General features: G+C 35.2%; 1 pseudogene; it reads left to right on the top strand.

Moving 5' to 3' along the window:
• Positions 1-17,447, top strand: part of LOC117722292 (vomeronasal type-2 receptor 116-like) — a 44,127-nt pseudogene that overhangs the window by 23,901 nt on the left and 2,779 nt on the right.

Genomic DNA, 17,447 nt, shown 5'->3' with positions numbered 1-17,447 from the left:
TGCTTTTTTCTTTTTTTTCTTTCTTTCTTTCTTTTTTTTTTTTTTTTTTGTTTCCTGGCAAATCGCAGTATTCGCTTCCTAGGGAAGTTGTAGGCACCAAGTAGAGTTGGTACTGCAGAGAGGCTCTGTATGTGGCAGGTAGCCAGGCTGAAGGTGTAGGCTGTTGATTCCTGTAAACCTATAAGAAATCCCAAGGTCTGCCTGCCCCTTTGCTGTCACCTATAGGCACCCTCAGGTCAGCCTTACCCCACTCTTCCTCCCTTGTAACACTCTATTGTCACAGACCTGGGGGCGTTCTCTGTACAGCACATTTCTTAATTTTCATTCATTGTCAACCTTGGTTGTATTTTGGATTCTAACTTACGCTTCCTTTTATTTTGAACAAAAAAGACAGCATTCAAGAACAAAAGCAGAAAATTAACACATGTGAGCAGCAAATAACAAAACCAAAACAGAGAGCTGAATTCAGGCTGACTAATTTCTTGTCCCATTTTCATTACCTTTCTTGAAGCAAACCAAAACAGAGAGTTGGATTCAGGTTGACTAATCTCTTGTCCCATTTCCTTACCTTTCTCAACCAGGCAGATTCCTGGGACAATCAACAGATCCTTCTTCCAGTAAAGTCCGTCACTGGGTCTCTCGTTCTTGCTGCCCCACGTTCGGGCACCAAAATAATGTTGGGGTCCACACTAGTCCCACGTTGGGCACCAAAATAATGTTGGGGACCGCACTAGTCCCACGTTGGGGTGGCCAAAAAATGTCTCGACCTGAGCAAAATGTTGAGGCCCAGGCCGACCCACGTTTGGGCGGCCACTGTATCCCGGCCCAAGCTGCCGCTCTGGTCTTCAGGTCGGGGGTTCAGCAAGAGCGAAGGTGACGGCAGATTCTACCTAATGTCTGAGATTCGTCTCTGATGATCCCTCTATAGTCTCTGATCTCTGTCTGGTTCTGTCTTCTATCTTCTCAATTCTGATCTGTTCTGTCTCTGCCTTTTATATGTCTCACTTCTAAGCCACGCCTCTAAGTTACACCTTTAATCATGTCCTTAGGTCTTGTCTCTAACTCTGATCTCTATACTTCTAAGTATACTATTAAATCACATACCTTTAATCTCACACACCTTTAATCTCAAGGTATCTAAACCAAGATTATCTGAGTGTTCTCAGCTGTTGTAGGGTATTGTAATTTAAATCTCATGTCAGGGTATATGGCTCAAGATGGCTGCAAAGCTGATAGCCGCTTTCTGCTAAAAGTCGGCCCCCAACAGTTAAAGTCCACTATACTCCAGAAAATATCACTGTTTCTGGCAAACCAATATCCACATCTTGTAATTTGACTCTAGTCCTGGGCAGAAATTTAAAAAATAGCATTATTTGTCTTCAAATTGACTTTTTCATTTCCTATTCTGCATTTAGTTTAGTAAGTGAAAAATACAATGGTAGTTAGCATGACAGTCAAGATGGCTCCTTACCCTTAAATTCTTAACCCCTTCCAAAAATCTGAATAGAATAAAAAGCAACAATTCATTCTTCCAAATGCCTAACTCTTCTTGTATATTCAACACTTTAGTAAGATTTTTTGGTAAATGATTAACAAAAGTAACTGTTTTAACTTCTTGTTTCACAGCAATTGCAGAAGCAGTGGTGCTAGCAATTAATGTAATTAAAGCTGTTATACCAGCAATAATCAAGCCTACTATCCTCTTGATTCTGCTTAAAGTCTGCCTCATTTCTTCCAGTATTTGCAAGCTATTTTTAGAATACTAAGCTTCTGTGATACTCAGGGCAATAAAACAAAAGCTGGGTAATAGACATCCATAAATGACATGCTGGATTTCAAAGCACAAACACAATTAGAAGGTGTACAATCAATGCAACTTACATTAAATACTGTAGAAGAAACAAAAGTATTTTTAACTTGACAATTAAAAGAGCCATAACACAAGTGCTAACACCTGTTTGAATTCCAGACCGTGCCCCAATTTTATCTCTTCCTAACATCAATAAGAACTTCAGCTTATTTCCATATATGTCTCTGAAAATTTTCAGATCCAGACTTTCAAATGAAGAGTGTTATTTTCAATATTGGATTGATTTCTAGATAAATCCATGATTGAATCTGAATAACTGATCACATTTAATAACAATACAAGAGGCATTATAACTTCTCTTTTTGATTCTCTGTTCCACAATATCTAAGAAGTTTAGGCAAAGCAGCCTTTCCCATTAGGGATATAGGTAAGCAATGGTGGGTCAGGAACTTATGAGTGTCATGCCAAATACCACTGGATTTATGTTAGTTCTAAAATTTACAGTGGTAGTCATTATAATTAGGAAGAAGTTTAATGACACTTGCAGTAAATTTGGCATAATTTTAACACCTCTCTGGAAGTTTTAACAATACATATGGAGCTTATAAATTTCAAGAATGCTGCTCTGCTGAGTATTGATGTGGTAGATACTATTGATAAAATTACCCATGGCCTGAGGTCAGTTATTTCTATTTCAGTCAAGTTTCAAAAATGGCATATATAGTTTGATCATGCTAACCCCTTTAGGCTTGAGAATACTTTTATGCCTGCCCATTGTGTTAAACATTTTCTTTAACAACATCAACATGTTGGTAGCCAAAGTACAAGGCTTGAATTTGAAAATGAATCCCCAAATAGAGTTATTAAATTAACAGGCTGGTAAGCCAAGGACAGGTAAGATTCTACACAGAGCCTTAGCAACCTAAGACATAAATACATTGCTTTTGATAATGAATATTCCATGACAGATTAGGAAGGCATTCTTGTCAGAATGACCTAAGACAGGCTCAGTTTTGTTAATGAAATTAAAAAGAGGGTAGACATGGAAAGCCTTTGGGGATGCTATCAAGAATCTGACATAGATCAAGGACAAGAAAATGGGCTGCTGGTCAGAAATATTAAATTGGCCAAGAATAAGGAAGTAAGCTTCAGTCAGGAATCCGACATTAGGCTAGAAAAAAAAATATTTCAGGTAGGAATCTACATCTTAGGCTAGAACAAAGAAGTAATTTCACAGAAGAATCTAAATTATAGGCTAGAACAAGGAAGTTAAAGCAACAAGGAATTAAAGCATCTTCCATTGATGACAACATTTGAATACCAAGGAAAAACATACATGAAGAAGACTTTGCTTGTGTATGATTCAAAATATAACATTTTGGGCTTGATTATGGTCCAGGAGTCAAGAATACATTCTGTGAAATCAAGATGTCAGGAATTTAGATGCCAGGATGACCTATGTCCCCATGATAGCATAACATACAAAACTGAGTATCAATCTCAGGGTTGGAGAGACATTCTGCCACAAGAATGAGTAAGTGGAGGAAAGCAAAGGACACCCAATACACACTTCTTCCCTTCACACACTTGTATGCACATTCATACAAACAACCAGTCAACAAAATAATATTATAAGTACATGAGATATATACTCTGAGAATGTTGGTGTATCTAAAATTGTTGGTTTGACAAATACAAGAATTGTATTATACACTCACAAGTATTTTTGATACATGTGTGTGAATATTTCAAATAATTTTCTAAATTGGTCTTCAATATTACAGTTTACTTTAAATACAATTTTAACTTTCTATGAATTTATGTTACTGTTTTATACTCATTGATTCTATAATTTCCAGAAACCCCTTTTTCATGTCAATTCCTGTTTTCTTTTTTTTAGCTGACCTTTGGAAATTTTGAAGCAAGTATGAATGATCCTGGGAAGTTTCCATCTCTGTGTCAGATGACCTCCAAGTACTCTTTTCTGGCCTTAGGCATGGTCTCATTAATTACCCATTTCAGGTGGAATTGGGTTGGGTTGGTCATCTCAGATGATGAGAAAGGTGTTCACATTGTCTCAGAGTTGATACCAGAGATGGAAAGAAATAGAGTTTGTGTGGCTTTTATTGAAATGATCCCAGCTGGCCATATGTTCAGTATGACAGGATTTGATGTCTATTATAGCCCAATTGTGAGGAACTCAGTAAAAGGTGTTATCATTTATGGTAACACTGACTCTTCTTTAGCTGTGCCCTTTAGAAGATGGGAACATGTATTTCCATGAAGAATCTGGGTCACTACTTCAAAATGGGAAGTCATCAGTGCTATGAGACATTTCATTCTTGACTCATTCTATGCAACTCTCATATTTTCAAAACACCATGGTGAGATTTCTTTTAAAGAGTTTGTAAAGGCAGTGAGCCCTTCCAAATCCTCAGATGGCAATTTTCTTCAGGATTGTGGGAGATTTACTTTGATTGTGCAATATCTAATTCTAAGTGTAAATCTTTGAAACAATGTTCTTCTAGAGGTTCCTTAGAAGTTTTACCTTGGTACCACTTTGACATGGTAATGACTGATGGCAGTTACCAAGTATATAATGCTAGTTACCCTGTGACTCACACCTTTCACTAGATGCTTATACATCAAGTAGACATACAAGGAATAAATACTTGAAGAAGAATAAAATTTTATTCTTGGAAGGTAATGGTTTTTCCTATGAGTTCTGTATCTGTGTCATTAAGTTAACTTTTAAAAAATGCCATCAAAGATGCTCTCTAAATATACCTTGATATTCTTTTTCCAAAGGAAAGCACTATAGACTCTTTTAGTGCGTAAAAGAACAATCTAGACATGGGTGAAAATTATTATTAAGATGTCAACATGTTACAAGCAAATATTATAAATGTAGGAAAAAGGTTTAAATGAAACAGGCCAACAGTATCCTACTATTCTAAGGCCCTCAACTGGAATCTCTCATCTCTTTGCAGGAAGCTCTATAATATAAACAAGATGTGAACTGACAATGCAAGGCCCTAAATAGTGTATAGTGTCATCAGATAAAATAATTGTAAAACATAGAAGAAAATTATGTCTAATATATATAGATCATTTTGTTTTGTTTACATTTGGTGTAATAAAATGTGTGCACAAATCCCCTCCAATGAGAAAGGGATTATTTGACTCATAATACAGGTTCATAGGTCCTTACTAGGAAGAAATCAAATTGGCAGAGATTTGAAGCAGCTCACTACATTAACATCCACTAAATGTAGTGAGAAATGAATATACTATTTCTCAAATGGCCCACTCCAATATATTTGCTAAAAAACTAACATGCTTAAAATCAGGGTGAATTTCATGCCATAATTAAACCAAGTTGGAAAGTCTCTCATAGGTGTGCCCTGAGTCCAAATTATGCTTTACAGGTTTTCAGTTGACACCTCATTCCTGGTTGATTGCAGAAATTGTCAGGAACATAATTAAAAGTAACATCACAAATTTTGCTGATCAGCGTTAAAAACTAGTAGATTGATTAATAACTTTGGATATATCTGAATAGTCTATTCACAAATTATTAGGCTGATTATGATGTTATTTCACTGTTAGTATTGCTTTGTTTTTTATACATGTAATGATGATTTACTTTTAAGTAGAAATTAATTAAATTAACAAAATGGCATAATTTTTTATTTTGTCTTAACAATGACCATGCCTATTAAAAATCATGCATATCTGTTAGTTAAACCACATCCTGAAGACCATACAATTCATGAATCCCAGTGGACAGTCAGTAATATTGAATCTATTAGAAAAATTATATGTAGAATATGACATTCTGAAACTGGAATTTTCGACAAGGTCCTGGATATAAAGTAAATGTAGAAATGTTTCTCCATATACACCACCTGCTCAACAGTTGTCATTGTCTGAGGAAAGTACAGAGTGGAGTACAGGACTGGAACAAGTGGGAAGACTCTCAATTTTGTTTAGCTTCATGCTTCTCCATAAGTTAAAAGATGCTTTCACTCTTGTATTTATAAATCATTTCCCTATATGTAGGGGAGGACAGCCTTGTTGGGCATAGATGGGAGAGGAGATACTTGGTCCCATGAAGGACAAACACAGAGTGGGAGGGAATGTGAGGGTGGGGAGGGGGAGTGGAGATGGGGGGAGGGGAAGAACAGCCTCATAGAAGCATGAGGAGGGGGGATGGTATACGAGGTTCCTGGGTGGTGGGGGGAAGTGGTGTAAGGAGATAAAACCTGAAATGTAAATATAATACACAATAAAAAATAAATCATTTCCCACATTTAAACATTTCCTTTTTACAATTATCGTTACAAATATTTAACATATACTTCAATGTGTATTCACAATGGTAAACATTATATGTGTTTGCATGTATATTTATCTGTGTACTATGTATATATCCTATTATAGGGTTTATCTATAATCTCATCAATTAACTGAGTTTAGGTTTCATCAAAAATCTAATAGCCTCATGAAATTCAGTTACCAGATGAATCCTTATATGTTTTAAAACCTATTATTTTGTCAAACTTCCATGTCTGTATGGAGTCAAAGTTGTGGACCTGGATTCAGGAAATCTCTTCAGGATGGCAACGCTCTATGTTGCTTTGATTGCACCCTCTGCACAGAAAATGAAATGTCCAATGGAACAGGCAAATGTATGCATTTCAGATGAAGTTTTGACTTTTGTTTTTAATATGTATATTGAAGTAAAAACCATGTATAAGGTTGTTGCAGTAATTTCCAACTCCAATAAGTCCATATAAAAACACACAATCCAGTTACTATATTTATGAGCTAATATGTCTACATTTAGCAGATTTAGCACTATACTAATTTATTCCCTGCTATTATAGCTACTTTGCTATATACACTTTGCTACTTGCAGTAGCTCCTGGCCATATGGTTCTGCTGTATCTTCACTTCCTTCTCCTCCATCTTCTTTCCTTCCTTTACTTTTTTGTCTACCTGCCCTTGCTTTCAAAGATGTCCCATCCCACCTTTCTGCTTTACTGCCACATAACAGATTCTTTCATTTATTGACTGGTAAATAGGGAGACGGTTCATATGAATTCACCTGAATATGTGTTCCACTACTCATCCAGGGAACACACACACCTTTTGGGGAAGCAGAAATAACATCAGATTTCAAACAGTATCAGGACTATCCACAATATTTTCCACTTTTGTCCAGTTAAAAAAACTCTTTTCAAAGAATAAATTTAGCACAACTGTAAAAATTATGTAAAATATGCGGTATAATATACACTTAACATCCAGTCCCTCATAAGTGTCAATTTATGTAAAATATTCTACCATCTATCCTAACTTAAAGAGTTTACAATTTTGTGTCTGTGTCCGAATTAAGTTATTTTAATTTTATTACTACCAAAAACTCATCCTTTCAAATCTGAAATATCTTCCTTAATGCTAAATAGCTTAAGTTCAATTATGAGGCTATAACTAGTCTTTAAACCTGCCACACATCTAAGAAGGAAATAAATACTACCTAAATACTTAGAAATCATAAAACATAGATTCCAAGTCTATACAATTGTAGAGACAGCTGACTGCCAGGACATTCTGCTAATTTCTTACAAAATTGAACCATCTGTCTTCAGCCTTCTGGTACAGATCCATCTGACAGCCCTTAAGAAAAGCAGGAATTATGAAGAACTGGCTTACCATGTCTTGGCAGATGACTATGTCACATCAGTTTGTTCTTTTTTTTGGAAATATTTTGTCTACATAAGAATTAGTGCTATTCTTGCCAAGTAGCTACATTGCCATGGTTGAATCAACTCTACCTAGAGGTAATGATACTCAATATCTTCCTTGAAGTGGAATGGGTATTATGACTGGAGCACACAGGTCTCATAGTAAATTGAACTTAGTAATGAAATAATATTAAACAACATATTCTGTGATATATATATATATATATATATATATATATATATATATATAAAAACTGACTATTCTTAGCTATTTAATAATTGAATAATATTGAAAACACTTGCTGTAATTAACTAAATTAGAATCAAATATGACTTTTAGTAAGTCTTCCAATCTATTAACTTACATTATTTAATCATCTTTTAAAAAATGTTAATCAAAGGCTTTATAAATTTGGTAATGCTCCATAACAAGGTGCTCATACAATCAGAAGTATAGCCTAACACCCAAAGTAGATATACCAACTATCTTTGACTGGCAGAGATACTTGAACATCAACCTCCATGTCCTCCCCCCCATATTCTAGCTCCTCTTTCTTCCTTACTCCTCCTCTTCCTCTCCTTAGTCCTCCCACCTTAGCTCCTCCTACTTATCATCTTTCCTGTTAAAATAAAACTTTTCTCTCAAAACACAAGTAGAGCATAACTAAACCACTTTGTATCAGTAAGGTACAAGATAGACTTAATACCCAGTCCATCATTTTGTTGACTAACCAGAACCTCTGTCAGCTCTCCTAACTAAAAGACTTAGTTACTGATCCTGACCTTTTTCTTCGCTTTAGAATTAATGTCACTTGAAAACCATCCTCTCAAATCTTTTCTCTCAAAATAAGTAGCTGAGATTAGCTATGAGACTATAAGTCTTCAACTCTGTCAGAAATCCAGAATGATTGAATTAACTGAAATTATGGGAAGCACAAAGCATGGCTTCTAAAACTTAGCCAATTTATAAAGACCACTGAACACCTGGACAGTCCCTATACTACAACATGTTGGAGCATCTGATCTTCAGCCTTCTGTCTCAGGATCTTCTGACAGACCTAGTGATACAGAATTATTAAGGGCTGATTACTCTGTCTTGGCAGATATAATCAGTCAACTATTCTGCTAGTGTGTCCTTTTCTGGACAGTCATTGTCTGTAGATGAGAAAAGGCAATTTTTGCCTAGTGGCTGTGTCACCACAACCAGGATAACACCAAAGATGCTCAATTTCTTCTTAGAATCCAAGACAGGAAGCTGTCAGGAGCAGACAAGTCTCTAATCAAAATGAATATTAATACAGATATGTTTGTAAGGTCAATTCTGTTGACTTCTGACTTTTTGAAAACCAACTATCCATGTAAGGCAATCTGAATTGTTGTCTCTTAACTCCTCTCAGCTGTTTTTAAATAAAATATGGAAAACACTCTAACAATAAACTTAGAGCCATGAATTTGCTATGAGCCCTTATATCTGGCTAACCATCTCAAATTAGTTTAAAAAGTTAAAGAAGGACTGGGTCTAAGTTCTATTCCTAAATGTGTTATATAAGCACAATGCCTATGAGAGTAGCAATATCAATCTCACTTTTTACATCAATAAGAAACTCATACCAATGGAAACTTTAAATCTGAAATCAAAGTAAATTTTGTACCATTTAAGAAGTTATGACTTCAGCTTAATAACAATTATACAGATATCTAACAATAAGTTATGGGTATATAATAAATCCTAGCTATTTCTCCCTGTTTCAACAAAACCACTACTTTTCCTTTGAAAGACAGCCCAATATTAACCACCTCAGTCCCCAAGCCCAGGGAATAGGGGTGCCGATTGTTCATTAACTTCTTCAAGGTGATTATGGGCATTGACATATTAGAAGGTGGTGGTGGGGGGAGCAAATTGATAAGCCTCTGATGTCTGTGTCTTCACTGCATCCAGCTGGAATTCCAGGATATCAGAGGTTCAAGCAGGTCTGCTCTGCTTGCTTCATGAGTAGATACACCAAGGCTGTGTGTTCTGCAATATACAATTCTCAAAACAGATTTTAGTATCTAGATAATATTTTGTTTGAATTCTGGCATCTAGTTTTCTGGCAGCCTGTGTCTGTCATGTCTAATCCATATTATTCTGGGAGTTTCTATGGGGGTGTGCTCCTACCATCCTCCTATTCCCACCTCCATTCTCTCGAATTGTCCAGTACTAGGGAATCCAAACTTTCAGGCACCAAGGCCCTCCACTTCCACTTACGCCTGACAAGGCCACCCTCAACTACCTACACAGGTGGAACCATGAGTCTCTCCCTTTGTATTCTTGGGCTGGAGATTTTAGAACGGCTACTCCAGCTTGTTTCTTAGGACCATTTGCATGAAATATTGTTTTCCACCCTTTTACTCTAAGGTAGTGTCTGTCTGTCACTGAGGTGGGTTTCCTGTATGTTGCAAAATCCTGGGTCCTGTCTATGTATCCAGTCCATTGGCCTATGTCTTTTTATTGGAAAAATTGAGTTCATTGATGTTAAGAGATATTAAGGAACAGTGATTGTTGCTTCCTGTTAGTTTTGTTATTAGAGGTGGAATTATCTTTGTGTGGCTATCTTCTTTTGGATTTGTTGGAAGAGGATTACTTCCTTGCTGTTTCTAGGATATAATTTTTTTCCTTGTATTCGAGCTTTCCTGCTATTATCTTTTGTAATGCTGAGTTTGTGGAAAGATATTGTTTAAATTTGGTTTTGTCATTGAATATCTTGGTTTCTCCATCTATATTAATTAAGAGTTTTGCTGGGTATAGTAGCCTGGGCTGGCATTTGTGCTCTCTTCGGGTTTGTATGACATCTGTCTAGGATCTGCTCACTTTTATAGTATCTGGTGCAAAGTCTGAAGTAATTTTGATAGGTCTGCCTGTATAGGTTACTTGGCCTTTTTCCCTTACTGCATTTAATATTCTTTCTTTGTTTTGTGCATTTGGTGGTTTGATTATTATGTGATGGGAGGTATTTCTTTTTTGATCTAGTCTATTTGTTGTTCTGTAGGCTTCTTGCATGTTTATGGGCATTTCATTCCTTAGGTTAGGGAAGTATTCTTTCATAATTTTGTTGAAGGTATTTATTGGCCCTTTAGGTTGGGAATCTTCACTCTCATCTATACCTATTATCTTTAGGTTTGGTCTTCTCATTGTGTCCCTGATTTTCTGGATGTTTTGTGATAAGAACTTTTTGCATTTTGCGTTTTCTTTGACAGTTATGTCAATAGTTTCAATGGTATCTTCTGCAGCTGAGATTTTCTCTTCTATCTCTTGTATTCTTCTGGTGATGCTTGCATCTATTATTCCTGATTTCTTTCCTAGGTTTTCTATCTCCAGGGTAGTCTCCCTTTGAGATTTCTTTATTGTTTCTACTACCATTTTTATGTCCTGGATGGTTATGTTCAATTCCTTCCTCTGGTTTGTTATGTTTTCTTGTAATTCTTTAAATATTTTTGTGTTTCCTCTTTAAGGGCTTCTATGTGTTTCCCTGTGTTCTCCTCAAATTCTTTTTGGGTGTCATTTGTGTCCCTCTTAAAGTCATCTATCATCATTATTAGAAATTATTTCAAATCTGAATCATGCTGGAATTCAGGATTTTCTTGTGTGAGAGAACTAGGTTGTAATGATGCCAAGTACCCTGGTTTGCTGATGCTTATGTTCTTGCACTTGCCTTTTGCCATCCTGATTTTTTAGTGCTACTTGATCTGTCTCTGATTGGAGCCTGTCTTTCTTACTATCTTGGTTGTTTCAGAACTGTGTGGGGTGGGTGTTACTACTAGGGTTAGTGCTGGGGCCCAAGATCTGCTCAGTGCTTGGGTGCAGACTGGAAGGTACCAGTGCTATGGGCCAAGAGTGAATTCCTGGGTCTTAGTTACTTTCCGTTTCGGGGAGGTGTTGTTGTCTCTTTACCTAATATACTGCCTAGGTTAGAGCTCCTGGGAGGCCTGCTTCCTCTGGGTTTTGTGAGGTTGGGTGCAGAGCTGCTGCCCTGGATCTTCTCAGTGCTTGGGCCCAGACTGGAAGACTTTGTTCTTTTCAAGTTGATAAAAATCACACATGACAAAGGGAGACCTTGACTTCAAACACAGAGGACTTTGACAAAATCAAGAATATAGATGATGTGTATGTGATGATGTATATGTCTCTGTACACAGAGACAGCCCTGTGACTGATTGAAAGTTAAATGTCTTCACATGGCCAAACAAGAAAATTGTGCAGACCATATTCTATTTTATTAAATACTTTATTTGTGTGTACTTCAAATGTTGCCCCTCTCCTAGAGTTCTTCACATCACCCAACTCTCCTATGCCTCTGAGAGTGGCCTCTCCCGAGATTTCATGTTGCTAGCTAATATTAATAATCAACAATATAACTTCTTGTGATAATCCACATTTGGTTGGTTTGTATGATTATAAGTTATATTTTATTCAGCTTATACTCACTCGATTTCATAGAATTTAACATTTGGAATCTATAAACAGGTTCATACGTGAAATGTTTTGAAGCTGTATTATCATCACATTACAAGGCTTAATCTCTCAAAGGGTCATTATCCTAGAGCATAGTAGTGTTCCTGAAATAGATAAGATACTAATATACAGTGGGATTTCTTAAGAAATTCAGGGCATGCAAAAATGGTTTAGTAGTTAATACCATTGAATCTATCTTTGAAGATGGGGATTTGGTCCCCAGCATCCACAAAATGACTTTTAACTGTACCTCAATTCCCAGGATTTCTGCCACCATATTGAAACCATGTAAGAAACACATACATAAAGTGCACATTTTTAAACACAAACCCATGAAGAATAAGTAATTTCAATGTTTCATGTATTATAATATGTCATATGGATTTCTTCCAATAAAAAAAGTGTTTCCTTGTTTCTGTAGCTCACAGATGTAGAGGAAAGAAAACTTGTGTAGAAGTAGATTTAGCGCTCTACCATAAAGCTGAGTAATTGTGTAGAGTCCAAGAATTACCACAGAACATACCCAAGACTCAAATGTTATGAAAATAAGAGGGTGTTTTCTTCTGCTGACATCCAGCCTGCAGAGATTTAAGCATTCACCAAGATGGTAAGCACAGACAAAGGAATGTAAGCCTTTTTATAGAAAACAGGGTATTTTAGAAAAGGTTAAGCAGTCAAAAACTTTATTGGTGAGTGTCAGGAAAATTACATGTATCAATTTCTGATTTGCTGCTATGTTACATTCACTATCTGTGGTGAGGTGTTGAAGATATTTCAGGAACAGGCTCAGGTCCGGCCTCATTAATTACTCCAATATCTCAGGAATGGTCTTTTCTCTCAGATTATCCTCCATTGTCAAAGATAACAATGTTTAATACCCCATTGCAGCAGCTCATCTGAGGAGCACAATATGCTTCCTTGTGAAACCAGAACTTTTCTATTTTGAAGATTTTTACTTCTTGTTTTGTTTTGTTTTTGGTTTTTTGAGACAGGGTTTCTCTGTGAGATTTTTACTTCTTATGTGACATCGCAATTGTTTCAACAAAGTTCTGCCAGGTGAAGTAACTGACGCTACAGATAATTTAAAAGAAAAATAGATATTTAAATGGTATTGTTCCTGAACAAAGGACGTGAAAATTGGTAGGTAGTACCATTAGAAATCAACAAATATTGAAAATTATCACATCATGTAATATCTAGTACATAATTAATTATACCCACTTAATACCTTTCACCAACTGATAATAGGGTAACATAACTTCTTAATACAGGAGCAATAATTCTCAATGAAACCTGACAAGATTAATTCAGTAGCAGATTTTAAAAAAAGAAGTCACTAACCAACATAATAATGACTTTGTTTTTGAGATGTGAGATGCTGCAACATACATAAATTGTTATTTGTAATATACACATGAATAGTTTCAAGAACATAAACTATATTTTCACATAATTAGATACAAACAAAGTTTTGAAAATTTTAAAATATCTTTGTGATAAATTTTTGGAAGAAATTAAGCATGTAGATGACATATCTCAAAAAAATTGAAACAACATACAAGACCACATTCAACATCACATGCAAAAATGGAGACTCAAATTATTTGCACAAACTAAGGAATAAGAATGATTCTACTCTATGTAGTGAAGTAGATAATGAGGGATGAAGTTGGAAAAGAGTAAAGTTGAATTACTTTACGTATGACTGAAAATATTCTGTCCATAAAAGACCTTAAAAACCCCACAATATATCTCCTGTATCAGAAAAATACATTCAGTAAGGTAACAAGACAAGAAAAATTAATTATAATAGGTATCTTCTTGTATACCACAACAACCATCATCACCAACAACCAAAAAAGTAACAAGCAAAAAGTAATCTGACAATTAATACTATCACAATAAACAACAACAAAAACTTAAATATCATACCTTGGAGCAGAAGCTCTAGTACATTGAAACCTTTTATACAGTGAAGAAAGAAACTGAAAAACACACAGAAAGAACAAAAATACTTTTTTCATCATTTTGTAAATAAATGTCTAAAATGGTTGTTTTATTGCTTTGAAAATAAATAGTAAAATTTCAACTAAGGGAAGAAATGTTTTGATTTCTGTTATTGCCCCAAGGATAAACTTTGTCATTAAGGGAATCTAAGCAGTATTGGAAGCAGAAAACTGGAGACAGAAACTCATGAAAAACTTACGGAAGAATGCTACTTACATGCTTGTTTTGCGGGTATTCTTTTTGAAACAGCATAATATCAACTGCTAAGTTATAGCACTATTCACACTGAATTGCCCCTAACTTATCAAACAGTATTAAAAATGCTTCACAGACTTGTTATTTTCTCAATTAATATTACTTTTCTCCAGATACCTGTAGTTTTATGTCAAGTTATCAAACAACTGTTAGCATAGATATCTCACCTAAAGCAATCCAATTCACAGAATCCATCCTCTAGAGCAAGTACACTGGGTCATACATTTTAATTGTCACTTTACTCACAATAGTCCAGCAAAAAAAACATTCTATATATCCATCGATTGGCAAATAGATATGATTTTTTACATATATGCAAAAAAGAATTATATGGTTAAGAAAAAATAAAAAATTCTCAATTAAGAGGATGGAAAAACATACTCTCTGGATGAGGTTATACAGATAATGTAATGCAAATGCCACAGATGCTTTTTTATGTACATAGATATAATATGGTGGATCCCAGTCCCAATTGTAGATATATCTACAAAACATTCTAAAACCTTAGACTTAGGGAAAATTATGGAAGAGGTAGAAGAGGACTGAAAGAGCTAGGGAAGCAACAACTTTGCTGTAATATAACACTTCTGGTAATATTGGGAACTCCACCCATAAAGACTCATCACCATGGCCACCTAAATGTAAACTGAATTCAGGTGACACTATCAGATAAATTAAAGTGGGTAGGAGACAGACCATGAGGCTTCATTCCTACCAAAGCACTATTGGTAATTGTAAAAATCTGGGACAGGAAAGCTGGGAGCTGAACAAGCTTTATTTATTGTTTGTAACTAAAATAAAAATATTTAATGTTTTCTGTGGTAGAATTTAATATTTACATTTAGGGAGATCATGATCCCCAAAAAACACAGAATACATCATCTGTTTTTTTTTTATCATTTTCAAGTCATCATACTTGAAGACTACATGTGTACAATGATATACATTATAGAATTTGAACAGATTCTATGGTATAATATAAAAGTGCTTCATATTCTACCAAAATTGATAATAGATAATACCTTATACCAAAGATGATGCAGTAATCAGATTTCCACTACTTTTATAAAAACTTTTGACCCAAACTGAAACTTTGGAAGTAACTAATTTACATTGCACTACAGCTTACAGTCTACCATAAAGGGAAGTTATAGAAAAAAATTCAAGTAGGACTATAAATGTGCAAACTGAAACAGAGACCATGATGATGCTTACTATCCTGTTCCTTATAAGTCATTTAGTTTAATTTGTTAATATAACCTAGAATTTATTTCCCATGTTGGCCCCATCCACCAGTATCTAGATTTTCTTACAAAAGTTAGTAATCATGAATATACACTGACAGATGTACCTATTGCCCCATCTTATAGAAGCCTATTCTTTCCTGACATTCCCTTTTCAAAAATCAATTTAGTTTGTACTAAGTTAAAAAACAAAATTCACTCATGAAAAGATGAAAATTTTAAAGTATAAGCTTGGAAGATTGTTAATTGTTGTGGCATTTAAAGAGAATGATGTAAGTCACTTCTTCACATGATTTGGGGGGATTTAATTTATGTTTTGAGATGTGAAGAATGACTAATAATGTCCAACAGACAGAAAAACATCGTGGTTCTCAGGAACTATGAACACAGGCCTATGAGTAATAAGTATTTGCTTTTGTGAAATTTCAGCCTAAATTACCATACCATAACAAATATGCATGAAAATATATATGTTATATTATCTTGGAGATAAAAATAAGTGTCATGAATACACATGACAGAAGAAGACACTATTGTTGTATTTGCTTGATACTAAATGAGAAATGTACTATTAGGGGTGCAAAATTTTCAAATTAGTAGCCCTTTATTCATTGCCCTTAATTGTTCCAAAAAATTGGCTGAAATTTTCCAGTGCCTTACTTCACTGTGTGTGTGGTGTATGTGACACATGAAAGAGATTCATAGCTGTCATGCTGATACCACATTGAATTTCTTTTCAGATGTGGATCACTGTGAAAAATGTGCAGATCATCAGAATACCAACATAGAAAGAACCCAATGCCTCCAAAATGTGACATATTCGGCTTATGAAGATCCCTTGGGAATAACATTGTCATGCTTGACCCTGTGCTTTTCTAATATTACCAACTTGTATTTGTGGCTTTTGTGAAGTACCAAATGATTCCTGTTGTAAAGGCCAATAACAGTACTCTCAGCTACATACTTCTCATCTCCCACACCTTCTGCTTTCTTTGTTCCTTTCTCTTCACTTATCAGCCCAACACAGCCACCTGAATCCTGCAGCAGACCACATTTGGAGTTGCTTTTACAGTGCCTGGATCTTAACCAAAACCATTACAGTAATCCTGGCCTTCAAGAGCACAACTCCTGGAAGGAAGATGAGGGGATTTCTTAAATCAGGGGCACCCAAATTTATCATTCTTTTCTTTAAAAGCAATATACAGCAAACAAGTAGCCAACATCAATCTAAATGTAGAAAAACTAGAAGCAATAGCACTAAATCGAATTACACAATGCTGACCACTCTCTATCTATTCAATATAGTATTTGAAGTTCTAGCTAGAGCAATTATACAACAAAAAGATGTCATAGAGATACAGATTGGAATCAAAAGTCAAAATATCATGATGGTATGATAGTATAATTAAGTGACCCCCAAAACTTTACCAGACAACTCCTAAATATGATAAATAACTTCAGCACAATGGCTGGATATAAAACGAACTCAAACCAATCAGTAGCTTTCCTATACTCAAAGGATAAAAAGGCTGAGAAAGAAATTAGGAAATCTACGTGCTTCACAGTAGTCACAAACAATACAAAATATCTTGTTGTGACTCTAACCAAACAAGTAAATGATCTGTATAACAAGAAATTCAAGTCTCTGAAGAAGGAAATCAAAGAAGACCTCACAAGATAGAATGATCTCCCATGTTCATAGATTGCCAGAATGAATACAGTGAAAATGGCCACACTACCAAAATCAACCTAAAGATTCAATGAGATCCCCATGAAAATTACAACTGGATTCTTCATAGTGTTAGAAAGAATAATTATCAAATTCTTTTGAATACTAAAAAACCCAGGATAGCTAAGACTATTCTCAACAATAAAAGAACATCTGGGAA

The sequence above is a fragment of the Arvicanthis niloticus genome, chromosome 17, assembly GCF_011762505.2.
Source record: "Arvicanthis niloticus isolate mArvNil1 chromosome 17, mArvNil1.pat.X, whole genome shotgun sequence".
Lineage (NCBI taxonomy): Eukaryota > Metazoa > Chordata > Mammalia > Rodentia > Muridae > Arvicanthis > Arvicanthis niloticus.
Note: the sequence above shows the minus strand (reverse complement) of the source record. Positions and strands in the feature narration are given on the sequence as shown.